Source organism: Lepisosteus oculatus, chromosome 5 (assembly GCF_040954835.1).
Source record: "Lepisosteus oculatus isolate fLepOcu1 chromosome 5, fLepOcu1.hap2, whole genome shotgun sequence".
NCBI lineage: Eukaryota > Metazoa > Chordata > Actinopteri > Semionotiformes > Lepisosteidae > Lepisosteus > Lepisosteus oculatus.
The window spans coordinates 23077405-23093279 of NC_090700.1; the positions used below are offsets into that span (position 1 = coordinate 23077405).

Genomic DNA, 15875 nt, shown 5'->3' on the forward strand with positions numbered 1-15875 from the left:
TGATATTTTAATCGCGTCTCCCGACGTGGAAACCCACAAGTAGGACCTCCAAATTATTCTTAACCATTTGGTTAAAAAAGGGCACAAGGCTAGTAATAGCAAAGCACAGTTATGCGTAGACACCGTAATTTACTTGGGACAGAAGATTAGTCAGGGAAAGAGGGAATTGACAGAAGATCGGGCCCAGGCAATCCGAACACACCCTAGTCCCAACACTGTGAGAGAGCTTCGATCATTTCTGGGTCTGTGCAATTGGGTTGATGCTTTTTCTGAAAGGGCCAAACCACTTACAGACCTATTAAAGGGGGGAGGGAGGTCCCTTGATCCTACTGCTTGGAGTCCTGAAGCTGAACACGCTTTTAATTATTTAAAACAAGCTCTGTTACAAGCTCCTGCATTGGGGTTCCCTCAGACGGATCAACCATTCTACCTCTACGTAAGTGAAAAGAATGGATTTTGGACAGCTGTACTTACACAGGAACATGGGGGTAGGTAACGCCCGGTAGGGTATGACTCTGGATCCTTGGACGAGGTAGCAAGGGGCTGGGGACCATGTCTACGTGCCGTTCAGGCCATCTGTCTAGCAGTGCAGGCAGTTAATAACATAGTGCTAGATCAGCAACTGATTGTTCGATGCCCACATGCAGTACACACCCCCATGTCCCTGAATCGGGTCAGTCAGGTTAATGCGATACGATGGAGCAAGTGGCAGGTCTTGTTAGAGGCTCCAAATATTGCTACTGAACGTGAAGGAGCTCTAAATCCAGCCACATTGTTACCTGACCCCTCAGAAGCCTATCTGTTAGAACACAGCTGTGGTGTTTGGGCAATGGGAGAAGATGAGGGCGTCAAAATAGCCGAGCAACCACTCGGGAATGAGGACCTCATCCTCTTCACTGATGGAACCTCATTTATAAATTAAGAAAAGCGGGTTGGGCTGTGACTACAGAACATGATATCCAATGTGGGGGAAGATTTGAGGTACCCACGTCAGCTCAGCAAGCTGAACTGAAAGCTTTGGTGGAAGCCTGTAAATTGGCAAAAGGCAAGACCACCATGATATACTGTAGGAACCCAGTATAATGGAATCCCTTGCGATCCTGTCTGCAGAGATAAAGGTTAGCATTTTTTTCTCTTTAGCTCTGTCATTCCCAGAAATATAATGAACATCAATATACTTTGCCAATCTTTTCATAGTAATCCAAACAACGCTGTGTGTATCTGACATTTATAATATTTATCTACCGCAGTATAACTTTTCTGGCAAGGTGACTGGTATTGTACCTTGAAAGAAAACTGATTGGAAATGTCATGTACTCTATGGTTTCTATTGATGTCAAGTGGCAAATGTTGACTGGTGATGTTATGTGAATCTTAATGGTCATTTTTCAATCGTGTCTATGTTTCTCAGAATTTGAGACAGAGAGGTCAATCTCTGCAATCCGAGCTGAGGGCATTTCTTGGAATGGAAAGGTAAGAGCAACGTGTTCTTTGATATTCTCTTAAGACTCTTCGCCAGATTTAACGATGAAAAATGTAAATAATAATAACAAACATTATTTTATATAGCGCCTTGAAAGGTGGTTTCTTTACAGAATGAAAAAAAAACAACAATAAATAATACACAAGATATGCATGATGACAATACACAGTTAGAGGAGACAGTAGATGGTCACTGTCAGTGTATTCTGAAGGAAGTTTTCCAATTTTTGGAAACGGGGTAAAAGAGGCCACCTCTACTAGAATCTTTGTCCTAACCAAAAGTGTAACAAAGTATAATAATAATAAAAAACTTTATTTATAGAGCACCTTTCATACAAATAGTGCTTTGGTGCTTTACAAACCAAGCGTAAAAATAAAAGATTAAAATTAAGAGATATACTATCAGTTGTAAAGGAAAACACAGCAATACAGTAAAGCAACATACAGAAAATGTCAATTAAATAAATAAAAATTAGGAAAGTCGTAATAAAATAAGAACAATTAAAGAGAACTAAAAATAGAAACATAAATAGAAAGAACAAAGAGTCACTTAAACTAAAAGCAAAATTAAAAAAATGTATTTTCAAATGTTTTTTAAAACAATGTACCGAGCTTGACTGCCTAATAAAAAGTGGTAGCATGTTTCATAATTTAGAAGCATAAAAACAAAAAGCAGCCTCTCCACTCTTTCTGCATTTCACATGTGGTATTTGCAGTAGGCCAGTATGTGCAGATCTCAGGTCACATATAGGAACATATGAAGACAGACATTCAGTAAGGTACAGACATGCTAGATAATTTAAAGCTTTAAAAACAAGTAAAAGAACTTATAACTAGAGAACTTAGAATTAATCCTAGATAATACAGGTGACCAGTGAAGTTTTTTCAAAACAGGAATGATATTCTCTTTCTTGTATTTGTTAGGATCTGTGCTATTGCATTTCGAACAAGTAGTAAGGGATTTATTGTTTTCTTGGGAAGCCCACAAAACAGAGCATTACAATCATATCCACATCAATGTGAGCAATGGAGAAGTCAAATTAACGTGTCTAAATATCATCTAGTTCTATCCCAGGGAAGAGGGCTGTTGCCTACACAGACGACAAGACACAAAACGCTCAACTGTGCAAAACACGCATAAGGACATCAGTCAGGAGGAACAAGGTAAAGTGTTTTTACTTCTTCACCATGGTCATGTAGTTTCATTCCAAGCACTTCCATATGAAATAACTGTGGAAACGACCTCCCCAACATTTTGGGTTGTTGCATTTTGCTTCAATGAATTTTAACCTTTTCTTTTAGACATTAAGAGGAAGGACACATTCACCCTTGGTAGAGATTCAGTTGTTCTATGAGATGTCAAGGTGAGAATTAACCACTTCAGGCATAAGTCAATCCACATGACTGAAAAAGGGGCAATGAACAGGATATGGGGATTTTGCTAGTTATAAAGTACAATAATCATCATTACATGATCCAAGACTACTGAAGTATAAGCTGTGTCCCTGACTGATTAATTAGCAAATTCATCTTTGTAGAGTGCAGCTACTATCTATTCAGTGGCATTTCCTTAAAACAACTGTATTCCCACATTCTGAATATGGAGTGAGATCATGTAGAGAATGTTGGACTTATAATAACTAATTGAAGGATAATAATAATCAACGAAAGTGCTTAAAAGTATCAACAAATGCCTTCAAAGTACTTGACACGTACTTTGCTTTCAAAAGTGAAACATAATTAATGCTTACATAAGATTTCTCTTGACTTCTCAGGAGTATACTAACTCCAAGGACAAGTAACATCACAAACCATTATTTAAGTGCTGATGTTGGAGCTGCAATACTACTACCAAGACAAAAAATGATACAGGTAACACTGCTTTCAGACTTCTAAGAATTGCTAAAATAGTATGTTTACAGAGCATTCAGAGTCTCATAGAGAAAATAAGTTGAGAATATGACAAGTTCCTACCATCTCAAACACTGCCAATCTAGAACAAAAAGAAGGTACTTGAACGCCTGCAGTAATCGAACACAAACCAGAACATATCAGTGCATGACAATGAAATGTAGTCACAAAATGATTCTACCCTTTCAAGTCCCAAAAAGAACCGAGGAACTTACCGGAGGCGATACCTGGATTTCAAACAGAGTACAATGTAGCCACTGTAGGGGAGAAGATCACAGAGAGCTCTTCTCAGATTGCTCAGAGTCAGCCCCAGCACCCTGTCCTGACTGAAGCAGACAAAGTGGTCAAACAGGTAGGTAGAAATGAGTAAGGAACAGAGAGTATGGTTATTCTTGCATTGTTTTGTTCGTCTGTCAAAGAAAAGAGTGCTTCTGACTTTTGTCAATGTTCATCTTTATTTTAGGAGAAGAACAAACGGTGGTATCACACTTTGCTCAAGTGTATGATGCCATGTGTGTACAGCAGACATCACCAAAGGAACAGGAGACACCTGAGTAGAGAACAAGAATATGAAAAGACTGATGAAAAAAAGCACCAGGAGAAATCCATTGAATATGCACAATCTCGTCCAGTATTTCAATGAAAAGTTTCAGTGTTGTTTTTAGTGTCGTTGTATTGCATACATTTAAAACAACGTGTCTTGTTTAATGAACACTTTCATTTACTTTAGTAAAAAGTGTTGTTTACTGTAGTCCTAGCATGGATGCAATTGTTAGAAAAAACGGGAATGAAAAACTGAATGTTTCATACAATATGGGTTTGTGTTAACCCACACACCTAAGTGAAATGTTTGATTACGTTTACAAGACATAACACATAGTTCAGTTGAGTGTGAAAGGGAACAACAGAGAAAGTCACAAACAAAACATTTGTGAAGGACTTGATGAATGTTTTTTCTTTAGAAATTACAAAAAATGAAGAATTTTTCAACAAGATGTCTTTCTATAGCGAGTTTCATTTGAGATAGTCTTTTCTTAGAAGTGCAAGAGTGGTATTCCCTACAACTTATTCCCCAATTTGATCATTCTCACAAATTAGGAGACGGAAACCACACCTACTGTAATATTAGACCTTGTAACAAGGCAACTAGGTTTCAATGGCTTAAAAGGTGCAGAAAGAGGCTCATGTATAATGACCTACAGTGTCCCACAGGTTTCCGAAATCATTTCTTAGAGTATGGAAAAAGAGGAAATAAAGTGTCTACAGAAAGTGTATACCCCCTTGAACTTTGTTCAGTTTGTTGCGCCAGTGCCAGAGTTTCATGCAATTAAATGAGGACCTCTTTCACACACCACATATGTTATACTTTCAATGGGAAAAAAGGAAATATTAGAATTGTATACATTTTCACCCACATGTTAATATTTGGTAGAAGCCCTTTTCACAGCAATTTCAGCTGTGAGTCTGTTGGTAATGGGCTCCACCACCTCTACACCAACAAGATTTGATAATATTTGAGAATTTCAGAAGTCTGTCTGGTTTAGCTGAAGAATCAGCTAAGGTAAGTTTCAGGAAGAGCATCTGATTTCTTTCAATAAAGCAGAACAGAGAAAAAACACACAATACAAAATCATGAGAATTTGTATCCATATGACACTTTGACTCGAATACTTTTATCAGACCTACACAGAGTATATACTGTACACACTTTTTCAGCCCAGGTTTATACATTTGATACATTTGGAACTGCCATTTGTAGGTGTTTTTGTGTCTTAGCTCAACACTGTGAAACCTGTAGTTACAAACATGGAGGATGAAGACATGAAGACATATATTGTACCTCTGACCGGCCTACCTTTGAAGAGGTGAAAGATGAAACTTTTCCTTTATCGTCAACTCAGTGAATGTCTTTAAACTTTTGAAAACTGTAACAAAGAATAAGTTAAAAAACGTATTTTCATTGGACCCACAGAAAAGTCAAAGTTGTCCATAGAAATGCCCGTCTAAATCAGAAATCTACAGCACAAAGGCAGTGGCCTTTCGGGACATAAAAATGAAATCAGACTTTACTCAGACGAATTGCCCTTGGTCACGGACATCTTGCTATCAGTCACTACAAAGATGTTTTCTCTCGTGCCATGGCTTGCCTGACTTGCTTCTTCAGCTGGATGGCTTCTGGTCGCTGGTCAGGATCGACAGCCAGCATGTCCTGGAGCAGTGTCCTTAGCTCCGTGCTTATGGCTCTCTTTACTTTCAGGGGGATGTGGAACTGCAGCCAGGGGTTCTCATGCAGGGCCTCTCCAATAGGCCCTGACAGACATATGCTCCTGTATCGGAAACACACTTTAGTTCAATTCTAAAATATTTCTCATAGGACTGAAGGAACCTTTGCCTGTTAAGAGTTAACAATTAGGTCCTCAAGAACTGTTTTACGGTTTTCTACACTCCTGGCTGGCCAAGGTTTCTTTAAGGTCTCTTAAGTGGAGGTGTAACTCATGTATCCTACATGTGATTTAGCAACATGAAAGGGAATAGCTTCTTATCGGATTATGGTCTTGGTTAACTGCCTAAGGCTGACCTAAGTGCCTAACTTTCTGACTTTGTTTATACCTTATATGTTAAGAAGCTTCTTCTGACCAATCAGAAATGTATGCTTAATGTATGAACATTTTGCTCATCAAAGTGAGTGAGAGACAAGGTTAATATTATGCTAATATTAAATTCGATTCTGCTCTGAGAATGTAGGGAGAAGGAAAAATGCCAGTGGTCTTTTCACTGATGAACTTGTGTCTGATGAACACCACTGCGTCACACCACACAGCTGGCAGCGCACCTCACCGTTCCAGGCCACCAATGCGTCACCCAGCTACCAGCGAAACTCACCCTGCCCGGCCACAACTGCATCACACCACACAGCTGCCAGTGCACCTCACCGTACCCGGCCACATCTTCATCATACAGCTGCCAGCGCACCTGACCATGCAAGGCCACCACTGCGTCACACAGATGCCAGCGCATCTCACCGTGCCAGGCCACCACTGCGTCACACCACACAGCTGGCAGCACACTTCACAGTTCCAGGCCACCACTGCATCATACAGCTGCCAGCGCACCTCACTGTACCAGGAAACCACTGCGTCACACACTTGCCAGCGCACCTCACCGTGCCCGGCCACCACTGCATCACACCACACAGATCCCAGCGCACCTCACCGTGCTAGGCCACCACTGCGTCACACAGCTGCCATCGCACCTCACCGTGCTGGGCCACCACTGCGTCACACCACACAGCTCCCAGCGCACCTCACCGTGTCAGGCCACCACTGCATCAAACCACACAGCTGCAAGCGAACTTCACCGTGCCAGGCCACCACTGCATCATACAGCTGCCAGCGCACCTAACCGTGTCAGGCCAGCATTGCGTCATACCACACACCTGCCAGCGCACCTCATTGTTCCAGGCCACCACTGCGTCACACAGCTGCCAGCACACCTCACCGTACCATGCCACCACTGCGTCACACAGCTGCCAGCGCACCTCACTGTGCCAGGCCTACACTGCGTTATACCACACACCTGCCATCCCACCTCACTGTGACAGGCCACCACTGCGTCACACAGCTGAAAGCGCACCTCACCGTGCCAAGCCACTACTGCGTCACACAACTCCCAGCACACCTCACCATGCCAGGCCACCACTGCGTCACACAGATGTCAGCACACCTCACCATAACAGGGCACCACTACATCACACAGCTGCCAGCGCACCTCACCGTGCCCAGCCACAGCTGCGTCACACAACTCCCAGCGCATCTCACCGTGCCAGGCCACCACTGTGTCATACCACACACCTGCCAGCGCACCTCACTGTTCCAGGCCACCAGTGCATCACACAGCTGCCAGCACACCTCACCGTACCAGGCCACCACTGCGTCACACAGCTGCCAACGCACCTCACCATAACAGGCCACCACTGCGTCACACCACACAACTGCCAGCGCACCACACCGTACCAGGCCACCACTGCGTCATACCACACACCTGCCAGTGCACCTCACTGTGCCAGGGCACCACTGCGTCACACAGCTGAAAGCGCACCTCACCGTGCCAGGCCACCACTGCGTCACACAGGGGCGAGCACACCTCACTGTACCAGGCCACCACTGCGTCACACAGCTGCCAGCGCACCTCACCTTGCAAGGCCACCACTGCGTCATACCACACAGCTGCCAGTGCACCTCACTGTGATCCTTTTACCACTGAATCACACAGCTGCCAGCGCATCTCACCGTGCCAGGCAACCACTGCGTCACACCACACAATTGCCAGTGCACCTCACTGTGCCAAGCCACCAATCCATCACAAAACTGCCAGCGCACCTCGCAGTGCCAGGCCACCACTGCATCACATATCACACATCTACCAGTGCACCTCACCATACCAGGCCACCACTGGGTCACACCACACAGCTGCCAGCGCACCTCACCATGCCAGCCCACCACTGCATCAAACCACACAGCTGCAAGCGCACCTCACAGTACCAGGCCACCACTGCGTCACACTACACAACTGCAAGCGCACCTCACCGTGCCTGGCCACCACTGCGTCACACTACACAGCTGCCAATGCACCTCACCATGAAAGGCCACCACTGCGTCACACACACAATTGCCAGTGCACCTCACTGTGCCCAGCCACTAATGCATCACACATCTGCCAGTGCACCTCACCGTGCCAGGCCACCACTGCATCACACCAAACAGCTGCAAGCGCACCTCACCGTACCAGGCCACCACTGTGTCACACACACAATTGCCAGTGCACCTCACTGTGCCAAGCCACCAATGCATCACACAGCTGGCAGCGCACCTCACAGTGCCAGGCCACCACTGCGTCACACCACACAGCTGCCAGCGCACCTCACCATGTCAACCCACCACTGCGTCACACTACACAACTGCCAATGCACCTCACCATGAAAGGCCACCACTGCATCACACACACAATTGCCAGTGCACCTCACTGTGCCAGGCCACCAATGCATCACACAGCTGCAAGCGCACCTCACTGTATCAGGCCACCACTGTGTCGCACTACACAACTGCCAGCGCACCTCACCGTGCCAGGCCACCACTGCGTTACACTACACAACTGCCAGCGCACCTCACCGTGCCAGGCCACCAATGCGTCGCACTACACAGCTGCCAACGCACCTCACCGTGCCAGGCCATCACTACGTCACACACACAATTGCCAGTGCACCTCACTGTGCCCAGCCACCACTGCGTCACACAGATGCCAGCGCATCTCACCGTGCCAGGCCACCACTTCGTCACACCACACAGCTGGCAGCACACTTCACAGTTCCAGGCCACCACTGCATCATACAGCTGCCAGCGCACCTCACACTGCCCGGCCACCACTACGTCACACAGCTGCCAGCACACCTCACTGTACCAGGAAACCACTGAATCACACACTTGCCAGCGCACCTCACCGTGCCCGGCCACCACTGCATCACACCACACAGATCCCAGCGCACCTCACCGTGCTAGGCCACCACTGCGTCACACAGCTGCCATCGCACCTCACTGTGCCCGGCCACAACTGCATCACACACCCGCCAGCGCACCTCACCGAGCCAGGCCACCACTGCATCACACCACACAGCTGCCAGTGCACCTCACAGTACCCGGCCACAACTGCATCACGCAGCTGCCAGCGCACCTCACAGTACCCGGCCACAACTGCATCACGCAGCTGCCAGCGCATCTCACCGTACCAGCCCACCACGCCGTCACACTACACAACTGCCAATGCACCTCACCATGAAAGGCCACCACTGCGTCACACAGCTGCAAGCGCACCTCACTGTATCAGGCCACCACTGTGTCGCACTACACAACTGCCAGCGCACCTCACCGTGCCAGGCCACCACTGCGTTATACTACACAACTGCCAGCGCACCTCACCGTGCCAGGCCACCAATGCGTCACACTACACAGCTGCCAACGTACCTCACCGTGCCAGGCCACCACTATGTCACACACACAATTGCAAGTGCACCTCACTGTGCCCAGCCACCACCGCGTCACACAGCTGCCAGCGCACCTCGACGTGCCAGGCCACCACTGCCTCACACCACACAATTGCCAGTGCAACTCACTGTTCCCAGCCACCAATGCATCACACAGCTCCCAGCGCACCTCACAATGCCAGGCCACCACTGCGTCACATATCACACATCTGCCAGTGCACTTCACCGAGCCAGGCCACCACTGCGTCACACCACACAGCTGCCAGCGCACCTCACCATGCCAGCCCACCACTGCGTCAAACCACACAGCTGCAAGCGCACTTCACAGTGCCAGGCCACCACTGCGTTATACAGTTCCCAGCGCACTTCACCGTGCCAGGCCACCACTGCGTCACACTACACAACTGCCAACGCACCTGACCATGAAAGGCCACCAGTGTGTCAAACCACACAGCTGCCAGCGCACCTCACCGTGCCAGGCCACCACTCCATCACACATCTGCCAGTACACCTCACTGTACCAGGCCACCTGCGTCAAACCACACAGCTGCAAGCGCACCTCACCGTACCAAGCCACCACTGCGTCACACAGCTGCCAGCGCACCTCACCGTGCCAGGCCAGCACTGCGTCACACCACACAGCTGCCAGCGCACCTCACCGTGCCAGGCCACCACTGCGTCACACCACACAGCTGCCATCGCACCTCACCGTACCCGGCCAGCACTACGTCACACCACACAGCTGCCAGTGCACCTCACTATGCCCGGCCACCACTGCATCACACAGCTGCCAGCGCACTTCACCGTACCAGGCTACCACTTAAACCTTAAAATGTTTTGAAACAGTTAAAATTGTAAAATCCCCCACCAAAAATTCAGACTTCAGGAAGAGCATCTGATTTCTTTCAATAAAGCAGAACAGTACAAAAGCACACAATACAAAATCTCCATACTTACAAACATGGAGAATGAAGACATGTAGACACATATACCTCTGACCAGCCTACCATCGAAGAGGTGAAAGATTAAACTTTCCCTTTATCGTCAACTCAGTGAATGTCTTTAAACTTTTGAAAACTGTAACAAAGAATAAGTTAAAAAACGTATTTTCATTGGACCCACAGAAAAGTCAAAGTTGTCCATAGAAATGCCCGTCTAAATCAGAAATCTACAGCACAAAGGCAGTGGCCTTTCGGGACATAAAAATGAAATCAGACTTTACTCAGACGAATTGCCCTTGGTCACGGACATCTTGCTATCAGTCACTACAAAGATGTTTTCTCTCGTGCCATGGCTTGCCTGACTTGCTTCTTCAGCTGGATGGCTTCTGGTCGCTGGTCAGGATCGACAGCCAGCATGTCCTGGAGCAGTGTCCTTAGCTCCGTGCTTATGGCTCTCTTTACTTTCAGGGGGATGTGGAACTGCAGCCAGGGGTTCTCATGCAGGGCCTCTCCAATAGGCCCTGACAGACATATGCTCCTGTATCGGAAACACACTTTAGTTCAATTCTAAAATATTTCTCATAGGACTGAAGGAACCTTTGCCTGTTAAGAGTTAACAATTAGGTCCTCAAGAACTGTTTTACGGTTTTCTACACTCCTGGCTGGCCAAGGTTTCTTTAAGGTCTCTTAAGTGGAGGTGTAACTCATGTATCCTACATGTGATTTAGCAACATGAAAGGGAATAGCTTCTTATCGGATTATGGTCTTGGTTAACTGCCTAAGGCTGACCTAAGTGCCTAACTTTCTGACTTTGTTTATACCTTATATGTTAAGAAGCTTCTTCTGACCAATCAGAAATGTATGCTTAATGTATGAACATTTTGCTCATCAAAGTGAGTGAGAGACAAGGTTAACAGAAATTAGCCACGGCAGTAAATGACAGCATATTTTTTGGTTCTTAAATGGTCTCTACCTGGCACACCTGCAGTGCAAACTGACACACACTGTTTAGAGAAACAGCTACTCTATTACTAATATTAATGAAACATTTCTTATTCTATGAAACAAAAACAAACAGAAAAACTAAAACACAGATCTCTTAGCTTCCTATTTCATGAAGCAGATGACTGAATGACCAAGCCTAACTAGTAGCCAGAACCCCAGTTAACCCTCCGTAACACAAAGTTTAACCACACGACAGGAACTCTTTCAAACTGAGTGAAAATCATAAATGGATCCATAACTTTACATCAATTTACTATGTTGTGCCAATACCTGCATTTACATTTAGAACGAATGATGTCATAGAACCAGCATCACACCAGTTCCAGGTGTCTCCAAGGAGACAACAGAACTTCAGTTGTGTTTGCTAAAATACACACTTTGAAACATACTGTAACACTTAGTTAACATGTCTGGTTTAGTTGAAGAATCGGCAAAGGTAAGTTTCAGGGTTTAATGGTGGGATGGCACCTGTGCTTTTTTCCCCCAACCGCTAGAATATGATTCGCACCAAACCCAAAAGAAATACTGCACCGTTCAGGAACTCCATCAACCTAGCAACTGTAAAATAAGCTTACAAACAACTGAATTGAAATGCCAAAAAGTTCAGAGAAAGGCACAAACTATGTTTACTTGGGGTTTACAAAATTAAAGCTAACTAAAATTGTAATGATAAACAATCATGCTGCCAATGTACAGAGAAATATCATGTTTTTTGAATAATGTATTATTTGTTATATAGGAACCCAGTATAAGGGAATCCCTTGCAATCCTGTCTGCAGAGATAAAGGTAAGTATTTTTTTTCTCTTTAGCTCTGTCACTCCAAGGAATATAATGAACATAAATATATTTGCCAATCTTTTCATAGTAATCCAAACAACTCTGCGTGTATCTGACATTTGTAATATTTATCTACCGCAGTATAACTCTTCTGGCAAGGCGACTGCTATTGTACCTTGAAAGAAAACTGATTGGAAATGTCATGTACTCTATGGTTTCTATTGATGTCAAGTGGCAAATGTTGACTGGTGATGTTATGTGAATCTTAGGAAATGGTCATTTTTCAATCGAGTCTATGTTTCTCAGAATTTGAGACAGAGAGGTCAATCTCTGCAATCCGAGCTGAGGGCATTTCTTGGAATGGAAAGGTAAGAGCAACGTGTTCTTTGATATTCTCTTAAGACTCTTCGCCAGATTTTACGATGAAAAATGTAAATAATAATAACAAACATTATTTTATATAGTGCCTTGAAAGGTGGCTTCTTTACAGAATGACAAAACCAACTACAATAAATAATACACAAGATATGCATGATGACAATACACAGTTAGAGGAGACAGTAGATGGTCATTGTCAGTGTATTCTGAAGGTAGTTTTCCAATTTTTTGGAACGGGGTAAAAGAGGCCACCTCTACTAGAATCTTTGTCCTAACCAAAAATGTAACAAAGTATAATAATACTATTAAAAATAATAATAATAAACTTTATTTATAGAGCACCTTTCATACAAATAGTGCTTTAGTGCTTTAAAAACCAAGCGTAAAAATAAAATATTAAAATTGAGAGATATACTTTCAGTTGTAACGGAAAATACAGCAATACAGTAAAGCAACATACATGTCAATTAAATAAATAAAAATTAGGAAAGTCGTAATAAAATAAGAACAATTAAAGAGAACTAAAACAAGAAACATAAATAGAAAGAACAAAGAACCACTTTAACTAAAAGCAACATTTTCAAATGTTTTTTAAAACAATGTACCCAGCTTGACTGCCTAATAAAAAGTGGAAGTGAGTTTCATAATTTAGAAGCATAAAAACAAAAAGCAGCCTCTCCACTCTTTCTGCATTTCACGTGTGGTATTTGCAGTAGGCCAGTATGTGCAGATCTCAGGTCACGTATAGGAACATATGAAGACAGACATTCAGTAAGGTACAGACGTGCTAGGTCGCTTAAAGCTTTAAAAACAAGTAAAAGAACTTTCAAATTTATCCTAGATAATACAGGTGACCAGTGAAGTTTTTTCAAAACAGGAATGATATTCTCTTTCTTGTATTTGTTAGGATCTGTGCTACTGCATTTCAAACAAGTAGTAAGGGATTTATTGTTTTCTTGGGAAGCCCACAAAACAGAGCATTATAATCATATCCACATCAATGTGAGCAATGGAGAAGTCAAATTAACGTGTCTAAATATCATCTAGTTCTATCCCAGGGAAGATGCCTGTTGCCTACACAGACGACAAGACACAAAACGCTCAACTGTGCAAAACACGCATAAGGACATCAGTCAGGAGGAACAAGGTAAAGTGTTTTTACTTCTTCACCATGGTCATGTAGTTTCACTCCAAGCACTGTCATATGAAATAACTGTGGAAACGACCTCCACAACATTTTGGGTTGTTGCATTTTGCTTCAATGAATTTTAACCTTTTCTTTTAGATATTAAGAGGAAGGACACATTCACCCTTGGTAGAGATTCAGTTGTTCTATGAGATGTCAAGGTGAGAATTAACCACTTCAGGCATAAGTCAATCCACATGACTGAAAAAGGGGCAATGAACAGGATATGGGGATTTTGCTAGTTATAAAGTACAATAATCATCATTACATGATCCAAGACTACTGAAGTATAAGCTGTGTCCCTGACTGATTAATTAGCAAATTCATCTTTGTAGAGTGCAGCTACTATCTATTCAGTGGCATTTCCTTAAAACAACTGTATTCCCACATTCTGAATATGGAGTGAGATCATGTAGAGAATGTTGGACTTGTAATAACTAATTGAAGGATAATAATAATCAACGAAAGTGCTTAAAAGTATCAACAAATGCCTTCAAAGTACTTGACACGTACTTTGCTTTCAAAAGCGAAACATAATTAATGCTTACATAAGATTTCTCTTGACTTCTCAGGAGTATACTAACTCCAAGGACAAGTAACATCACAAACCATTATTTAAGTGCTGATGTTGGAGCTGCAATACTACTACCAAGACAAAAAATGATACAGGTAACACTGCTTTCAGATTTCTAAGAATTGCTAAAATAGTATGTTTACAGAGCATTCAGAGTCTCATAGAGAAAATAAGTTGAGAATATGACAAGTTCCTACCCTCTCAAACACTGCCAATCTAGAACAAAAAGAATGTACTTGAACGCCTGCAGTAATCGAACACAAACCAGAACATATCAGTGCATGACAATGAAATGTAGTCACAAAATGATTCTACCCTTTCAAGTCCCAAAAAGGACCGAGGAACTTACCGGAGTACAATGTAGCCACTGTAGGGGAGAAGATCACAGAGAGCTCTTCTCAGATTGCTCAGAGTCAGCCCCAGCACCCTGTCCTGACTGAAGCAGACAAAGTGGTCAAACAGGTAGGTAGAAATGAGTAAGGAACAGAGAGTATGGTTATTCTTGCATTGTTTTGTTCGTCTGTCAAAGAAAAGAGTGCTTCTGACTTTTGTCAATGTTCATCTTTATTTTAGAAGAACAAACGGTGGTATCACACTTTGCTCAAGTGTATGATGCCATGTGTGTACAGCAGACATCACCAAAGGAACAGGAGACACCTGAGTAGAGAACAAGAATATGAAAAGACTGATGAAAAAAAGCACCAGGAGAAATCCATTGAATATGCACAATCTCGTCCAGTATTTCAATGAAAAGTTTCAGTCTTGTTTTTAGTGTCGTCGTATTGCATACATTTAAAACAATGTGTCTTGTTTAATGAACACTTTCATTTACTTTAGTAAAAAGTGTTGTTTTCTGTAGTCCTAGCATGGATGCAATTGTTAGAAAAAACGGGAATGAAAAACTGAATGTTTCATACAATATGGGTTTGTGTTAACCCACACACCTAAGTGAAATGTTTGATTACGTTTACAAGACATAACACATAGTTCAGTTGAGTGTGAAAGGGAACAACAGAGAAAGTCACAAACAAAACATTTGTGAAGGATTTGATGAATGTTTTTTCTTTAGAAATGACAAAAAATAAAGAATTTTTCACCAAGATGTCTTTCTATAGCGAGTTTCATTTGAGATAGTCTTTTCTTAGAAGTGCAAGAGTGGTATTCCCTACAACTTATTCCCCAATTTGATCATTCTCAGAAATTAGGAGACGGAAACCACACCTACTGTAATATTAGACCTTGTAACAAGGCAACTAGGTTTCAATGGCTTAAAAGGTGCAGAAAGAGGCTCATGTATAATGACCTCCAGTGTCCCACAGGTTTCCCAAATCATTTCTTAGAGTATGGAAAAAGAGGAAATAAAGTGTCTACAGAAAGCGTATACCCCCTTGAACTTTGTTTAGTTTGTTGCGCCAGTGCCAGAGTTTCATGCAATTAAATGAGGACCTCTTTCTCACACCACATATGTTATACTTTCAATGGGAAAAAAGGAAATATTACAATTGTATACATTTTCACCCACATGTTAATATTTGGTAGAAGCCCTTTTCACAGCAATTTCAGCTGTGAGTCTGTTGGTAATG

General features: G+C 43.5%; 2 long non-coding RNA genes across 2 annotated transcripts; both read left to right on the forward strand.

Annotated features, from left to right (window-relative positions):
* Positions 1 to 1227: 1227 nt before the first annotated feature.
* Positions 1228 to 4309, forward strand: LOC138239136 (uncharacterized). The gene is made up of 6 exons (XR_011189557.1): positions 1228 to 1473; positions 2547 to 2646; positions 2785 to 2846; positions 3258 to 3354; positions 3584 to 3745; positions 3857 to 4309. It is a non-coding gene; the product is annotated as an uncharacterized lncRNA (long non-coding RNA).
* An 8112-nt stretch (positions 4310 to 12421) lies between these two features.
* Positions 12422 to 14763, forward strand: LOC138239137 (uncharacterized). Its single transcript, XR_011189558.1, has 5 exons — positions 12422 to 12522; positions 13580 to 13679; positions 13818 to 13879; positions 14291 to 14387; positions 14617 to 14763. It is a non-coding gene; the product is annotated as an uncharacterized lncRNA (long non-coding RNA).
* The last annotated feature ends 1112 nt before the right edge of the window (positions 14764 to 15875 follow it).